The sequence below is a fragment of the Peromyscus maniculatus genome, chromosome 9 (assembly GCF_049852395.1).
Source record: "Peromyscus maniculatus bairdii isolate BWxNUB_F1_BW_parent chromosome 9, HU_Pman_BW_mat_3.1, whole genome shotgun sequence".
Taxonomy (NCBI): domain Eukaryota; kingdom Metazoa; phylum Chordata; class Mammalia; order Rodentia; family Cricetidae; genus Peromyscus; species Peromyscus maniculatus.
In genome coordinates, this window is record NC_134860.1 from 73,122,537 (window position 1) to 73,137,782 (window position 15,246).

General features: G+C 41.6%; 1 protein-coding gene across 3 annotated transcripts in view; it reads left to right on the forward strand.

The window, feature by feature from the left end:
* Lcp1 (lymphocyte cytosolic protein 1) overlaps nucleotides 1-15,246 on the forward strand; it is a 95,005-nt gene that overhangs the window by 4,574 nt on the left and 75,185 nt on the right. Inside the window, exon 1 of one of the 3 annotated variants that reach the window (XM_076545376.1) lies at nucleotides 1,676-1,994. The exons of the other annotated variants lie outside the window; for them this stretch is intronic. The gene's annotated coding sequence lies outside the window, so the exon portion shown is untranslated. Of the gene's footprint in view, nucleotides 1-1,675; nucleotides 1,995-15,246 lie in introns of those variants that run through there. 3 annotated transcript variants of the gene reach the window in all.

A 15,246-nucleotide genomic window follows, 5' to 3' on the forward strand; every position in this document is an offset into this window, starting at 1 on the left:
TGTATCTTATGGGGACACAAAGAAAATTTAAGGATCATGGAGTAGTCCGTGAGGCTGTATCGTCTGAGCCAGTTGCCTTGAAACGATTCTGGATGTTGGATCATCTGGACCATGGTGTCATCGGAGACCTTTCAGGGGGTCTTGGCTGATCAAACCTGATGTATCTTAATCTGGAACAAATCCATAGCCTCTGGCTTTCTGTAGAAACAAAAGCAGAGCCTCTTTTCCAAAGCAACATATCCTTACATCCAAATTTTGAAGTCAAGGTACCTTTAAAATATACATTTTGGCATAACTCAACAGCTTTTGCAATCAAATGTTTTTCTTCAGTTACAAATATCAAAGAGAACATAATCCAGATTCTCTGTGTGGTAGCCATCTTTATGTGGCTTATGTTTTATATTACCTTGAGCCTATTGCTTAAACTGCAGCCTTTTAAGCCTGAAATGGCGCTGCGGCTGCTGGCTTCGCCCACTTCAGCTTCCCAACATGGCGGTGATACATTTTCCGCCAGCTCTGGGAGCCATCCTGGGTCTGTGCTTTTATCCAAGCAGTGTGTAGCCCAGAAACCTCTTTTTGTTTTGTACTAGCAAAGGCTAAATCCACCATGCAGCTTAATGTGCCACTTGCAGAGACCTCATTCCCGCCATACTGCAGGTCAAGCGCACACGCCAGGAACCCGCCAGTAACTCAAACCTGCAGCTACTGCTCATTTGAGAGAGACAATTAGGAAGCTGTTTTTAGTTCCGTTTTAGAACCTTTTCTCAGGTTTTAGGTGGAAACTCTTGCCAACTCGTTGGGCGCCATTTGGGCAGTGTCTCTCTGCCTCCCCTTCCGCTTCCCAGAATTCTCCTCTCTCCTTGTCCCACCTACTTCCTGCCTGGCCACTGTTTTATTTATTGACCAATCAGAACAATTTGACATACAGACCATCCCACAGCACCCTGCACTTCCCTCCGCTGTCCGGAGTTGACCGCAGTGGGCTCTGCCCTCAAGAGTAGATTCTATGGCTGTGGAGCTTTTGCTTACCAACCCATCAAACTGCATCATCTGTGCCTTGAGACTTAGTCTGCGCCACCAGTTTACACTGGCGTCATGGAAACCTTGTCTGGCCATTGCTGAAAGGGTACCTCCCTCTGGTACGTTCCAGAACTCTACACACACCATTTCTTCTCAACCCACTCGGAACCAGATCCTGATGGGAGAGCTGTGGGGCACTGCTGCTCTCAATAGACTCAGAAACACGGAATGGTCTCTTCTTACTCAGCCCCGACTCCATGCCTGGACTTAACGCATTACAGAGATCCCCTCCAGGGGATTGGTCCTGGGGCGTATTGCTTTGCACAGGTCTTACCGGGAAGGAGAAAAGCCCCTCCTCTACACTTGCTCAGTACAGGTGTTTGCATTGCGTGCTAGGGAGGCGCTTGATGTGTTCAGGGAAGACTTAAAATGTATAAAGAAGAAAAAAATAGCAGTATCAGGGCCACTGGTGACCCTGGCATTTGGAAAGGACCAAGAGAATGTCCTGCAGCAATGGGAAGTAGAACCACGGAGTTAATATCCAGCTTGGCTCCATTAATAGAAATTATTTAGTTAGGGACAGGAAGGACCGGTTTTACTAATCTTGTGCTGTGAGCTGTTGTGATCTTAAAGCCATTCCTAAGGACAAGATTTGGCCCAGAGTGCTTCTCCGAAAGTGTGTTTCCCTTGTTTGTATCTATTTCCCTAGGGAAAAGAGTTTTCCAGGAGAGGGGTCTTGGGTAATGCAGAGAGACATTAGCCTGATGGGGCTTTGAAAGCTTCAAGAGCTTACTCTGGTGGAGGCTGGGATTTGTAAATGAGCTGCGGCGAGGCTGTGGCTAAAGGAATAAGGACACTTAAAGGAAAGGGCTCCAGAGGAAGTGGACTGGAGGCCCCGTCTCCGGTGTGAACCGAACGATAGACTTCTCTCAAGTGACCTCCGCCCCGCAGAGACAAATGCACTTTGATTCCAGGTATCTTCTCTATGTCTCTGACGTAGGAGGGGTTTGTGGAAGACAGGATGAAGCAAGGGAAGCGGGGTTCTCTCTCTCTCGGGAGCCACATGGACTTAGTAGTCAGGTGCAGGCTCGAGATCTTGCCTCCTGAAGGGGGGGAATGGAGTGGATTTGCGGTTCAGTCTGAACAGAGGGTGTGTTTCTCACATCTACACAGCTGAAGTTCACATGAGGAATGTTACTGAGCACAGTGCTCCCTTCTGCCTCCACAAAAAGGTGTGGGAGAGTAAGTGGGAACTGTCTGTCATCTGCGTTGTCTAGAAAGCTCCAAGCAGCTGCAGTTGCTTAACCTCTGTGACCCTGTTTTCTTGCCTCTGAGAGATCTTCCCTATTCACATCCTATGATTCTGTCAGTAATTTCTACCCAAATAATCCTTAATCAGTTACAGTGTAGGTGAATAATGGTTGAATTTGTTGGAATTTTTTATTTTAAAGACATTTGTATTCCAACATCATGGAATTCCTAATGTTGGAATACAAATGTCCTTATCTCTATTCAATTTTCAAGGGCTATGCTGGGTGATTTTGTGTATTAAATAATATCTGTCAAATTTTGGTGTATGGAAGCCTTCACACTGGGCATTGACGTGATTTAGTGGCAAAGCCAGGTTTATATTTTGTAGATTTTGATCAGCCCCCTTCTCCAACTTTCTTGATTTTTAATTGCTAATTGATTTTGCTTGTTGGGGAAACCAGAACTTGAACATGCAGAAAATAAAAGTTTTCTTCATCTTCTTCCCAATCCCCAATGTTTGGTACGAAACATTCCAGCAGATACATAGGTATATGTAGGTATACATACACATGTGTGTATATAAATATCATGTAAATAATGTGATAAGATCACCACTTTGTCAGTTCAAGGTTTTATCTTGAAGTTTTCTCAGGCATCATAAAGTACAAATCATCTCATGCCTTCAATACCAGCTTTCATTTTATAGGCTAAGCACCTTGATCAGTGGTTCTCAACCTGCTGGTCTCGACCCCCACGGGGGAGGGTTTCTTGTCAGACATCCTGCATATAGATATTTACATTACTCTAACCAATGCTGGGAATTAACCAAAATCTTAATTTTCATTGCTGTGATATGAGTAAGAGAGGATGTCAGAGGCCTGAAAATGAGCCGCCATCTTCCCCTCCAAGAGAGGACTTACAGTGTGAAGCATCTCCACCCAGCAGCAATATGTTCTGTTTTATGAGCACATATCTGTTGTTGTTATTGTTGTTGTTTGTTTTTTAACTCTTCTGGGGGCCGACATCCAGCTCCCAGATGAATACACAGAGACTTATTCTTACTTATGAATACTTGGCCTTAGCTTGGCTTATTTCTAGCCAGCTTTTCTTAACTTAAATTATCCCATCTACTTTTCACTTCTGGGCTTTAACCTTTCTCTATTCTATATACCTTTCTTTCTTTCTTACTCCGTAGCTGGCTGTGTGGCTGGGATGGCTGGGATGGCTGGGATGGCTGGGATGGCTGGCCCCTGGCATCATCTTCTCCTCCTTCTTTTCTCGCTTCTCCCTTCTCTTACTCCTCCTATTTATTCTCTCTGCCTGTCAGCCCCACCTATCTCTCCTGCCTAGCTATTGGCCATTCAGTTCTTTATTAGACCAATCAGGTGTTTTAGGCAGGCAAAGTAACACAGCCTTACAGAGTTAAACAAATGCAACATAAAAGGATGCAACACATCTTTGCATCATTAAACAAATGCCATGAGAAAACCAGTGTATGATATACTGTCCAAGCACACATTCCTGAGTGTATAGTAACAGTGTTCACCATTGATAAGAAGCTTACTGAAGCCTTGAATAGGGAGAATGTGAGAAGCCTGAGAATGTGTTCTCTTCTTCAACTCCAAAGAGATCTTAGTGTGAGACCCATGTTACACCCAGCATCAACACATTGTGTTTCATAAGCACACTTTTCTTAGTGCTTATTAATGCTGTGTTTACAGTGTGACAAGAAGCTTGTATGAGCCTTGGCTTAGGGCAGACTGTCAGCAGAACCTTATTTTAGTTAACATGGTACTTGATTGATAACAGATTTAAACACCCTTTACTGAATGTGTTTTGTTGTAAATGGCTTGTCCTGGTGACTTGCCCACTTTTACATTGTAGTATGTATTATATCCTGTAGAGATCTTCAGAGATATTATGCATTATGGATACCTAAAATGCCTAGTTTTCCTACTTAGCAAAATTTCTGTGTGATTTAAGATGAGATATATGGGTCCTGAAGTTTGAATAGCTGACAATACTGTTTACTAATTATATAACTTTAAGTTATTCAGCACTGTAAGCCTTATCTTTCACATCTATAGAACTGTGACACAATGGAATTATTCTACACAAAGCTGTGAAAAATAGATGAGATTTTACCAGAATGGATTGCTACAGCGGCTGGTGCATTAGAAATGCTCATTGGGGCCTGAAGAGATGGCTCAGGGCATAAAGGCTGGCTGTGCTGGAAGTGAGGAGCACCCAGCTTGTGGAAGTGTTTGGGTGTGCATCTACTACTTCAGTGCTTGGAGGGAAGAGACAAGCAGATCTTGGGGACTTGCTGGTCTACTAACCTAACTAAACCAGTAAGCTCCCAGTTCAGTGAAACATCCTGTCTCATAACACTAAGATCAAGATTGATAGAAGAAGACAGCAGAAGTCAACCTCTTGCCTCTGTATACTCATGCATGGGCAGCAGCATGTGCAACTAACCACATATGCATAACACACACACACACACACACACACACACACACACACACACACACACACCGTGCTTGTGTGCATGCACACTAAAAAAAAATCTAAGAAAAGAATGAAAATAGTAAATATCAATCTTTTTTCTCAACAATTCAAAAGGAAGTGCCACATTCATCATGGTTAGTATTACATACGGAGATCTTGTTGCTAAATCACATGAAAATAGCACATTAACTGGAGGTGAAGTTATGGCCGTCCACAGGGATGTCTGACTTGGATGTGGACTCTCAGGAGGTGGTACTAGTGTTGTCCTGTTCCCATACAAAAGAGAGATGAGCTCTGTGGTCTGCCACAGTCAGAGAACTGAGAAAGAAACACCCACATAAAGTGGACTGTCTTCAAGTAGAAGTCCTTATCCTAAAACAGAGACAAGACGATGCTCAGCATTGATAGGATGGCTGCAAAGGAAGCTGCCCGCAAAGCTGGGCAAACAGTAATAACACTGGACAAAGTTGACTCCCAGGGATGAGATGCCCATATGAGACTATCAGCAGCTAACAGAATGACTTCCAAATATAGCAAAACTTGACAACATTACAAGGAAATACTGCTAAGTCCATCTCTAAAAGAGGACTTTTGTTGTTGTTGTTGTTGTTGTTGTTGCTGCTGCTGCTACTGCTGCTCCTGCTGTTAAGCATGTCTCAGAAAATAAAAGGTCAAAGGAAGGGGGAATTACTGGGTCAATAGAATTTCTAATAACTCAGCTAATGATTTGATTTGAGAGGCATATGTTTATACTCGTGTCCACTAAATAGTGGTCACACATCCTCTTCAGTAAATATGAAATATTTACCAAGCTGGGTAAGTACTTAGGCATGGAGTTAATCTATATGAATTGCAAAGGAAAATCAACCAAGTACCCAGATTTGCCTGGGGAAGAGTCTCTGTAGGGGAAGCTGGGAATGAAACTGTGGAAGGAACTTGAACGTTTGTGTACTGGCTAGCAGGGGGAATCTGTGATCTGTGTCCATGCAAAAAACTCAGCTCTCACTTAAGAGGGATAAGAAAGAGTTTACTTTGTAGCCGAAATGAGTGACTACAGCCCACCCGGAGCATGGATTTAAGTTTCCCCAAATTACATGTTCCAATGTGAAAACAATGTCTTGAAGTTTTATAGCAACAGAACAAAGAAAGCCACGAATCAAGACACTTTTCAAATACATTGGTGGAGACATCAGAGGTGGGTTCCAGCCACGCAGAGAAGTCTCAGCTATGGGCTCCAGATGTTATCTGATAATATTCTTAGCCCTTTGATGTTTGGGACCTAGAATTTGGTAAGTTAAATCATTCCAAAAGGGTTTTTTATCTACTACCCACAGAATGTTAGGTATGATTTTATCTGTCAGTCACAGGATGTTAGGTCCACCACAGAAGTGGGCAAAGAATGGCTACTTAGTCAGAGATAACCTGCCACTAAGCTCTGGACCTACAACATACCAACCTCTCCATGTCACCAACGTTCTAATCAGCCCACCAGCCTTTGCAGACACAGCTGCTTTCTTCCAGAATTCTCATTCAAAGTTGACCCTGTTAGACAAGTCTCACATTGTGTGCAGGTGGGGACTGGCACATGTGTTACTTTTTACATAGCGTGGTGTGTCTGACATAACGAGAAAGGCTCAGTCCGAGGAGCTGATGTAGATGAGGCTGAATAGCAGGCAGGACAGAAGTCTTCAGGAGAGAGGAATAGCTAGCAAAGCCATTAAGAGAGAAACTTCTAGATTGTATCAAAACTCTTAGCCATCATGATCCAGATCTGATTTTTTTTTTCCATTTCTTTTGTCCTCTGTATCTGGCATAACTTTCACACGTGGTATATAGCGTGACAGCTAGTTTTATGTCAACTTGACACAAGCTAGAATCACTTTGGAAGAAGGAACCTCAGTTGAGAAAATGTCCCACCAGATTGGCCTGCGGGAAAGTCTATATGACATTTTCCCTTCTATTAAAAATAGATTCTTTTCTCCTATAATATGTCCTGATTGTAGTTTCCCTTCCCTCTACTCCTCCCAGTTGCTCCCTATCTCCCCTCCCATCTGGATCCACTTCCTTTCTGTCTCTCATTAGAAAGAACAGGCTTCTAAGAAATAACAAAACATAACAAAATAAAATATAAGAAGTTAAAATAAAGCCTCTCACATTAAAGTTGGACAAGGCAAATAAGGAAGGAAGGAAGGGAGGAAGGAAGGAAGGAAGGAAGGAAGGAAGGAAGGAAGGAAGGAAGGAAGGAAGGAAGGAAAGAAGGAAGGAAAACAAAAAGAACCCAAGAGAAGGCACTAGAATCAGAGACCAATTTGTTCCCCCCATTCAGGATTCCTGTAAAAATACTAAACTGAAAGCAGTGATTTATATACAAAGGACCTGGTATAGACTCATGCTGGCCCTGTGCATTCAGAGCTGTGTGTTCCAAGGTGTCTCTGCATAATGTCTGGTTGTGGGTCTCTGTATTTGTTCCCATCTACTGCAAGAAGAAGCTTCTCTGATGATGGCTGAATAAGGCACTGATCTATGAGTATAGTAGACTATCATTAGGGGTCATTCTATTGCCCCCCCGTTTTTTAGACCAGTAGTATTTGGTTTTATCCTAGGTCTCCGAGCTATCTAGTCTCTGGTTCTTAGTCACCCAAGCAGTGTTGGGTATGGGTTCCTGAACATCTTGTGGAGTGGACCTTAAGTCACATCAGACTTTGATTAATTATTCTAAGCTTTGGCCACCATCGCCCTAGCGTATTTTGCAGGCAGGACAGATTGTAAATCTAAAGTTTTGTGACTGGGTTGGTGTTTACCTTTCTCTTCTCTCAGCCTGTACTGAAGACACTAGAACACAGGGGTAAAGGTTGTAGGTAGGCACCAGCTGGACTTCTCTGTGTTGAATGATTTGTGTGGGTGTTGTCTCCAGCAATGGGGCCTTGCTGTCAACCTGTTCTCTTGGCAACACCTGGATTATTTGGGGATTTTCATGGGATCTCTTTGGCCAAGAACTTGATTGGATGTAACCCAGTCCTGGGACTAGAAGCGTTGTTTGGTGACAGGATGGCCAGTTGTGACTCCATCTCCTCCATTGTTTGGAGACCCCATTAAGATCACCTTCGTATATTTTAGCAAGTTTCCACTGCACCATACCTGCTTTCCAGCTTTCCATACCACCTTTCAAATGCTCCTCAGTCTTAGTTGTTTATCCCTGCATTCTCTACTTTAACCTTAAATCCTCTGCCCCTCCTCACCTGATCCTCACATTCTCCCACCCCTAATCCACCCATAAAATCTATTGTATTTCTCCCTCCTAGGGAGATCTATGTGTCCCACACCACAACCTCTTCCCCATGTCTGACCTCTCTGGGTCTTTGGATTGTAGCTTGATTATCATTTATTTAATGGCTGATATCCACATATAAGAAAATATATACCATATTTATCTTTCTGAGTCTGTGTTACCTCACTCAGGGTCATTTTTTTTCAAGTTCCATCCATTTGCCTGTAAATTTCATGGTGTCATTTTTTAAACAGTTGAGAAATACTCCATTGTGTCAATGTACCACACTTTCTTTATCCGTTCTTTAGTTGAGGGCCATCTAGGTTGTTTCCAGTCTCTGGCTATTATGAATGGAGCAGCAATGAACACAGTTGAGCAAGTGTCCTTGTGACAGGGTAATGCATCCTTTGGGATATGCCCAAGAATGTTACAGCTAGATCTTGAGGTAGATCAATTCCCATCTTTCCGAGGAACCACCACATTGAATTCCACAGTGGCTGTACAAGTTTTCACTCCCACCAGCAATGGGGGAGTGTTCCTCTTACTCCACATCCTCACCAGCTTGAGCTGTCACTGTCTTATTGATCTTAGCCATTCTGAAAAGTATAAGACAGAATCTCAAAGTAGCTTTAATTTGTGTTTCTTTGATGGCTAAGGATGTTGAGCTTTTCTTTAAGTGTTTAGGATATGTTCTTGGTTGATGACTGATGTGGGAGGGCCCAGACCCCTGTGGGCAGTGCCACCCCTGGGCTGGTGGTCCTGGGTGGTATAAGAAGTCTGGTTGAGGAAGCCATGGGGAACAACCATTATGCAGCACTCCTTCATGGCTTCTGCGTTAGTTCTTGTCTCTAGGTTACTGCCCTGCGTGGGATCCTGCCTTCTTCTCTCTGAGAGTTGTAAGCTGGAATAAACTCCTTCCTCCCCAAACTGATTTTGGTATCAGTGTTTTATCATAGAAATCAATTTTTTTTTTTTTTTAAGATTTACTTATTTATTATGTATACAATTTCTGCCTGCATGTGTGCCTGCAGGCCAGAAGAGGGCACCAGATCTCATTTATAGATGGTTGTGAGCCACCATGTGGTTGCTGGAAATTGAACTCAGAACCTTTGGAAGAGTAGCCAGTGCTCTTAACCTCTGAGCCATCTCTCCAGCCTCCCCCCAGAAATCAAAATTCTAAGACATATAGTATTATCCATTTCCTTTTTACTAGCAAAATACAACTATTATTTAATTAATTTTAAAATCCTGGCAAACTGTACTGTATGACACCTTAAATATTAATCAAAAACATTAGTATTTAAGGTATAAACACCATAAATGTTGTTTTATTAGAGATTGATACTTCCTGTATAATTTGGATAAGAACATTTAACCTAAATTTTTCACTATGTCTAGCAAAGCAAATGGAATTAAAGATACTTTGTTAAGGATGGGCATGTTATAGAATGCTTGACAGGACTGAAGTTGTTTTATTGTAACATTTTAAACATTAATAAAAAATATGTATGTTTCCATACACATGTATATATGGAAAAATTTATTTGTTTTAGTTGTAAGAATTTAGATTTAAAATGCAGATAACCCAAAGTGGAGTTTCCTTTGAAAGACTTAAGATAAGTTTTTGTCAATTTAAAAACTTGATTTATTAATCCAAATTAAATAATGAGAAAAAAATCTTTTTATAAAAACAGTGAAAATACTTGAATCTTTCAAACATGAAAAATAGTTTTGAGTAAGGTGAGGGTTCTGGGTAACAAACAATCATAATAAAAAAATTAATAAACGAGAATAATATTCTCATTTATAACTTCATTAAAACCAAGATTATCATTATTTTATCATTTAGGGATGCACCAAGGAAAATATCTAATGCCATAAGCAAATTTTCAAACATCTAGTTATCTCTAAAAGGATTTAAGAAACACACACACACAAAGGATGGGCACCTGTGGCACTCGCTTATCCATGGGGTCTCAGAGGGGTAGCACCCGGCATTTCTGAAACCCACCTGAATGTGCTCCAGATGAAGCTGGTGTGCTCAATGTGAGGCTCATGGTCAGCAGTCCAGGAGTGGGTTAGAAGGACCCGGGCACGGTCTTTTTCCTCCAATCATCAGAGAATCTTCCATGTAATGTGTTTTTTTCTTTCACTTGTATTTATATACATATGCGCATGCACACAAAGCATATCTAAAAGCAGAGGTACGTCATCCTTTTAATCCTTAAAACACAGAGGTTGGCACTTCAGCGGTTATCTGATGGGGAAAACTGCACCTGGTGCTGGAATAATTGTCTCTTAAAATTGATTTCTGTCCTCAAGCAGTAGGGGACATGCTGTAGAACCAGAACTAAGATAAAGATCAAGGAGATCTTGGCCAGAACTGTATAATTACGTGTATCTTGCTGTTTAAAAACAAAACTTTTTAAAAAAAAAAATTTAAAAGCTCATGTAAATTGTCTTAAAGAAAGAAAAGCTCTAAGACCGTTACCCATCACTCCTTGTTTTATTTAAGTGGCCATGTTGATTAAATCCTCTGTTTGTCTTTTGCTATTATTTTGACCCTTTAATTTGTGGCTTGGAGATGTGGTCAACCCTAGCTTGCTGGGATGCTTCCCCTTAAAAATCTTAGTTTTACTGTGAGCCAAAGAAAGCTGAGCTAGCTTAACAATTTTAGTTTACACGATCACTTCTGAGTCAATTTGGTAAGGAGTAAGTGATATAAAAAACATGTAGACAGTGCATACATATGTAACAACACAGAAGATAGATTTCTAAAAAACAAAGATTTTGAATATTATTGTTTATTGGAATTATATCTCCTGTGATCCTTACTGTAAAAAGAAACCTTGACACAAAGATCCTTAGTAAACATATGTGTCCATTATTTCACATGTAATCCGGCTTTAATAAAAACATTTCATATATTTTTATATTGATGTTTTGAAAAAGAAGTCACTCAATTTTTGTTACTCATGACCATTATACAAATGAAATAAATCTGTAATTAAATTTTACAGCTGAATGAACACTTTATGATCTAATGAATGTTTTATATAAATGATTAGTGCTTTAATGTTTTGTGAAACAGTAGACTCAAAGACATCATTTTAATCAGTTTTAAGATATTCAGAGTACCCAGGTTGTAACACAGTCTGTATTCATCAGGCCTTTTTGTTTTTTTTTTGTTTTTTCAAGACAGGGTTTCTCTGTGTAACAGAGCCTTGGTTGTCCTGGAACTCACTCTGTAGGCCAGGCTGGCCCTTCAAACTCACAGATCCACCTGCCTCTGCCTCCAGAGTGCTGGGATTAAAGGCGTGCGCCACCACCACTACTACCACTACTACCACCACTTGGCTTCATCAGGCCTTTTAATAACTCACCAAAATACTCACATTTTTGAATCTGCACATATACATTATAATGGAGCATGCCAAAAAATTTTTTAATTAATAACTCCAGCACACAGTAAAAATGAGTAAAAAAACTGATATGGCCACAGTTTGTTAATTTTCTTGACACAAACAACATATGAAATTATTATTATAGATATGCACGACACAATCACGTGAAATTTAGGTGCATCCAGGTTTTTTGTTGTTGTTATTGTTTTGTTTTAAGTAGAAAGTTTGTCTCCCTGTCTCTCTGAGATGTGAGAAAGCCTTAATAGCATAAAAGATCAAAAGGTGAAGTCTGTCATGGAGATTAAGGTAATGTCTTTCCTTCTTTTTAAGAGCTAAGTGGCTGAGAGGGAGATGCCTTTACCTATGAAAATGTTTTTCTCGACATTATTTTAGGCTAAAGGTTTTCTTTTTCTTTTTTTTTTCTTTCTCCACTCTTTTGATTTATAGTGAAGCTAAATCATGTTTCCCATGCTTACGCTTGTGTTTGGAAAGGAAAAAGGGGAAGATAAAGGAAGGGTACTTTGCTTTCTTTTGTTTTACTGTTGTTGCGTGGTGTTTTGATCAGGCCTTAGCTTCTGGCTCAGTGTCAGTCTGGAGTGTAGTGCCCTTCCGAGATCTGACAGTGCTGGTCTGTGGGCCTCTTGGACCGGGCAGCCCAGGCCTGCTCCACATGGCCCTGCCCCCAACATTTTGGTCATGGCAGATGCTCAGGTGGCCACCTTTTTAGAACCTCTCATAAAGTGAGAACATACAGAGTTAAATTTATCTATTTTGACCTTGAAAGGGTTAGAGGTCAGCCCAATCTTCAGCATACCATAGAGAAAGGAAGCGGGGAAAATGATTTTTATGGTTTTGGGGTCACCACAGCATATGGAACTGTATCAAAGGGTCGCAGCATTAGGAAGGTTGAGAACCCCTGGCTTAGAGGATGGCATCATAGCTTCCCATCATCCTTAGCAGCCCCGAGGAATTCTTTCAAGCTTTAGGGACCTCAGGTCAGGTCAAACTGTGATTTATTTGTGGCTTCAATGTTGCAAAGAATTTTAGGCCAATATAATAAAGATATTGTAATGTAAAAGAATAAAGGCACTTAAGGGAAAAATATGACAGCTCCAAGTGTGAGTGCGGTACCCAAGGGAGAGCAACCAGGCCATAATCTTTCCCTTTGATACAGAGTTTTATCCTGCTACGAGGTAAAGAATTAGAGGCAAGGTCAGAAAGAGTCCCGAGTAGGGGGTTATCCTCAGAACTTACCCCTAGTTCTGATATAACCTCTAAATTTTTAAAAATTAAGTTGTTTATTTTCAATATTTCATTTTAACTCACACATGTTTTTAGAACTCTTATTAACTTTTGTAATTTACCAATTTTATAATCTGCCCCCTCGTTAAAGATGAATTTTGCATTCCATTAAGCAGGCTGCCCATTCGTTGTCTTTTGTTTTATTGCCTAAGGCTTTTAGTTTTTGAGCACAAAATACCAGTTTTGGAATAATCCAATGTTCTTCCCTGTTGAGGGAAAGATAAAGCAGCGTTATCTTTGGTTCAACTTCCCCATTTTCCCAATACTTGCAAGTTGGAAGTCTATAATTATCACAAAGCCATCTGGAGCACTGGATGAGGGTTTATCTCCAAAAACTTCCTACTTTTTGGAACTTCGTTTCTCATTGTTTTTCTTTTTCCTGAAAAATTCTAAGCCTCTACTTGCCTGCTGGGGATATGGGTTTGGATCAGGTTCTTGTGCTGTTCAGCAGTGGGCTTTCTCAGCAGCCATTCAGATACTGGCTTCTCCCACTGGGTCTCAGCGTGATCCTCCATGTTTACAGAAGTGCGAAGGTGCTGGAGATATTGGGAGATCAAACCCTTGTGTGTGTGTGTGTCCCCCCAGATGAACCAATGAAGTTGTTTCTGACCCAGGAATGGAGTCTGTCTGTTGGGTGGTGGCACACTATCGGGAACTGCTCCTGGCCACTCCACAGTGTTGAGTTGTAAGGGCCACTTACCGTCAGGACTTTGTGATCAGGCACTCATAAAACTCCTAAGCCAAAGGTAGCAAGCAAGAGAAGCCAGAGAAAAAAAATGTAGAATTTGGTATCTGAGGAGTGTCGGGAGACAGCCAAATGATAATAAGGGAAAATGCTCCAAAAGCAAAGAAGACCAGGACAAGGGAAACCAGAAAGCGGGATGCCTTCAAAGGTGACCAGAAGCTGAAAACGCGCCCAACAGTCAGACTCCACAACGCCTCTATCTGAAAGCCAAAACAGATGTCTAGGCCAAAATGCTTCCGAAGCAAACAAAACAGAGAAGTATCTACTAAATAGGGTCCTTAAATAACTAGCTCAGAATAAACAAAGGGTCCATTGACCAAACCAAAGGAGAGCTGATAGGGCCCTGGAGGAAGTCATCGCAGTCCACCGGACGACATATGGCGGGATGGCTTGGATTCTGCGGGTCTATGATATGACAGTACCTCGCTTCCATCCAGGTAACTCCTTCTGTGGAAAATGGGTTATTCTTGGAGCCCCACATTGGACGCTATAGCTGTTGATGAAAAATACAACTCTCACCTCAAAGGGCATAGGGATAGTTTATTCTGAAGCCGACTATGAGTAATTATGGCCCAGGAACACAGTTCTTCCAATGTGGAAGTCGGTTTGTGAAGCTTTTATAGTAATAGAACAAAGTCATAAATCAAGATATTTTACAGATACAGTGGTGGAAACATCAGAGGTGTATTCCAGCCAACCAGAGAAATCTCAGCTGTCGGCCTCAGATGCTCCCTTAGAGCCCATATTTTACCCTTTAGGTAAGATAGTAATAATAATAATAAAATAATAGTAATAGGGCATGGTTAATGCATTACTAAAGCTTTTCATCTGTTGGTCACAGGAGGGTAAGTCTGATTCATAGATGAACAAGGAATGGCTATTGAGGGGGGCTGAACCTAGCTCAAGATGACTTCTAACTAGGCTCTGGACCTGCAACATTCCAACCTCTCCACACCACTGAAGTTCTGCTGGATCAGCCACTGCTGAGGCTTCTGTTCAGGATTCTCATTCTCATAGGTACTCTGGTTTCCCTGGTAAATGGGCCTGAGATGTAAGTGCAGGAGGCATGCCGGGCTCTAGCAGGCAGGGTTTGGCCATGAACAATATTCTGAACTGAGGCGGCCCTGTGATTGACGTACTTTTTTTTTTTTTTTGATAATTCACAAATCTTCCTGTGGCTATAATTAATTTATTAATGATAACTCACAACAGCATCAGGTTCCGGGCAAAATCTGACCCGATCCTACTGCCGTTAAAATGCCTAGTTTGGTTTTTGTGTATGTTTTGAATTTCAGTTTAAAGTTTAAATTGCATTTACAGTTCTTATCTCTCTGCGTTAGCAGCCAGATCATGTCAGATTTCATACTTGCTTGTGGAGCAGAAATTGGTGAGGAGGTGAGGACAGTTCTGGAGATCTGAGGTGCCCCCATGTATTTATCCATTAGAGAAATTCCAGCGTCGCTGATTGTCCCAGCCTGAGGCTTAAGGAAGATGAAGCACAGGACCGTGAGAACAATGTTAGGATCCAGCTGCTCAGGCCACAGGACCTGCAGCAGCCCCTCCCCTCTCAGACCTACCCACAGGCCACCTACTGAGACAGTGTGACTCTCTAGCTAAGGGACTACCAGGTGTCAGGGGGTTTCACCCAAGGAAGTAAGTTTCCTGTTCCCTACTCTCTGCCTCCTGCCCAGGAATCAGAGTCTAGGTGCAGGCTCTGTGCAGACTGTGAAACCACACCATGCTCA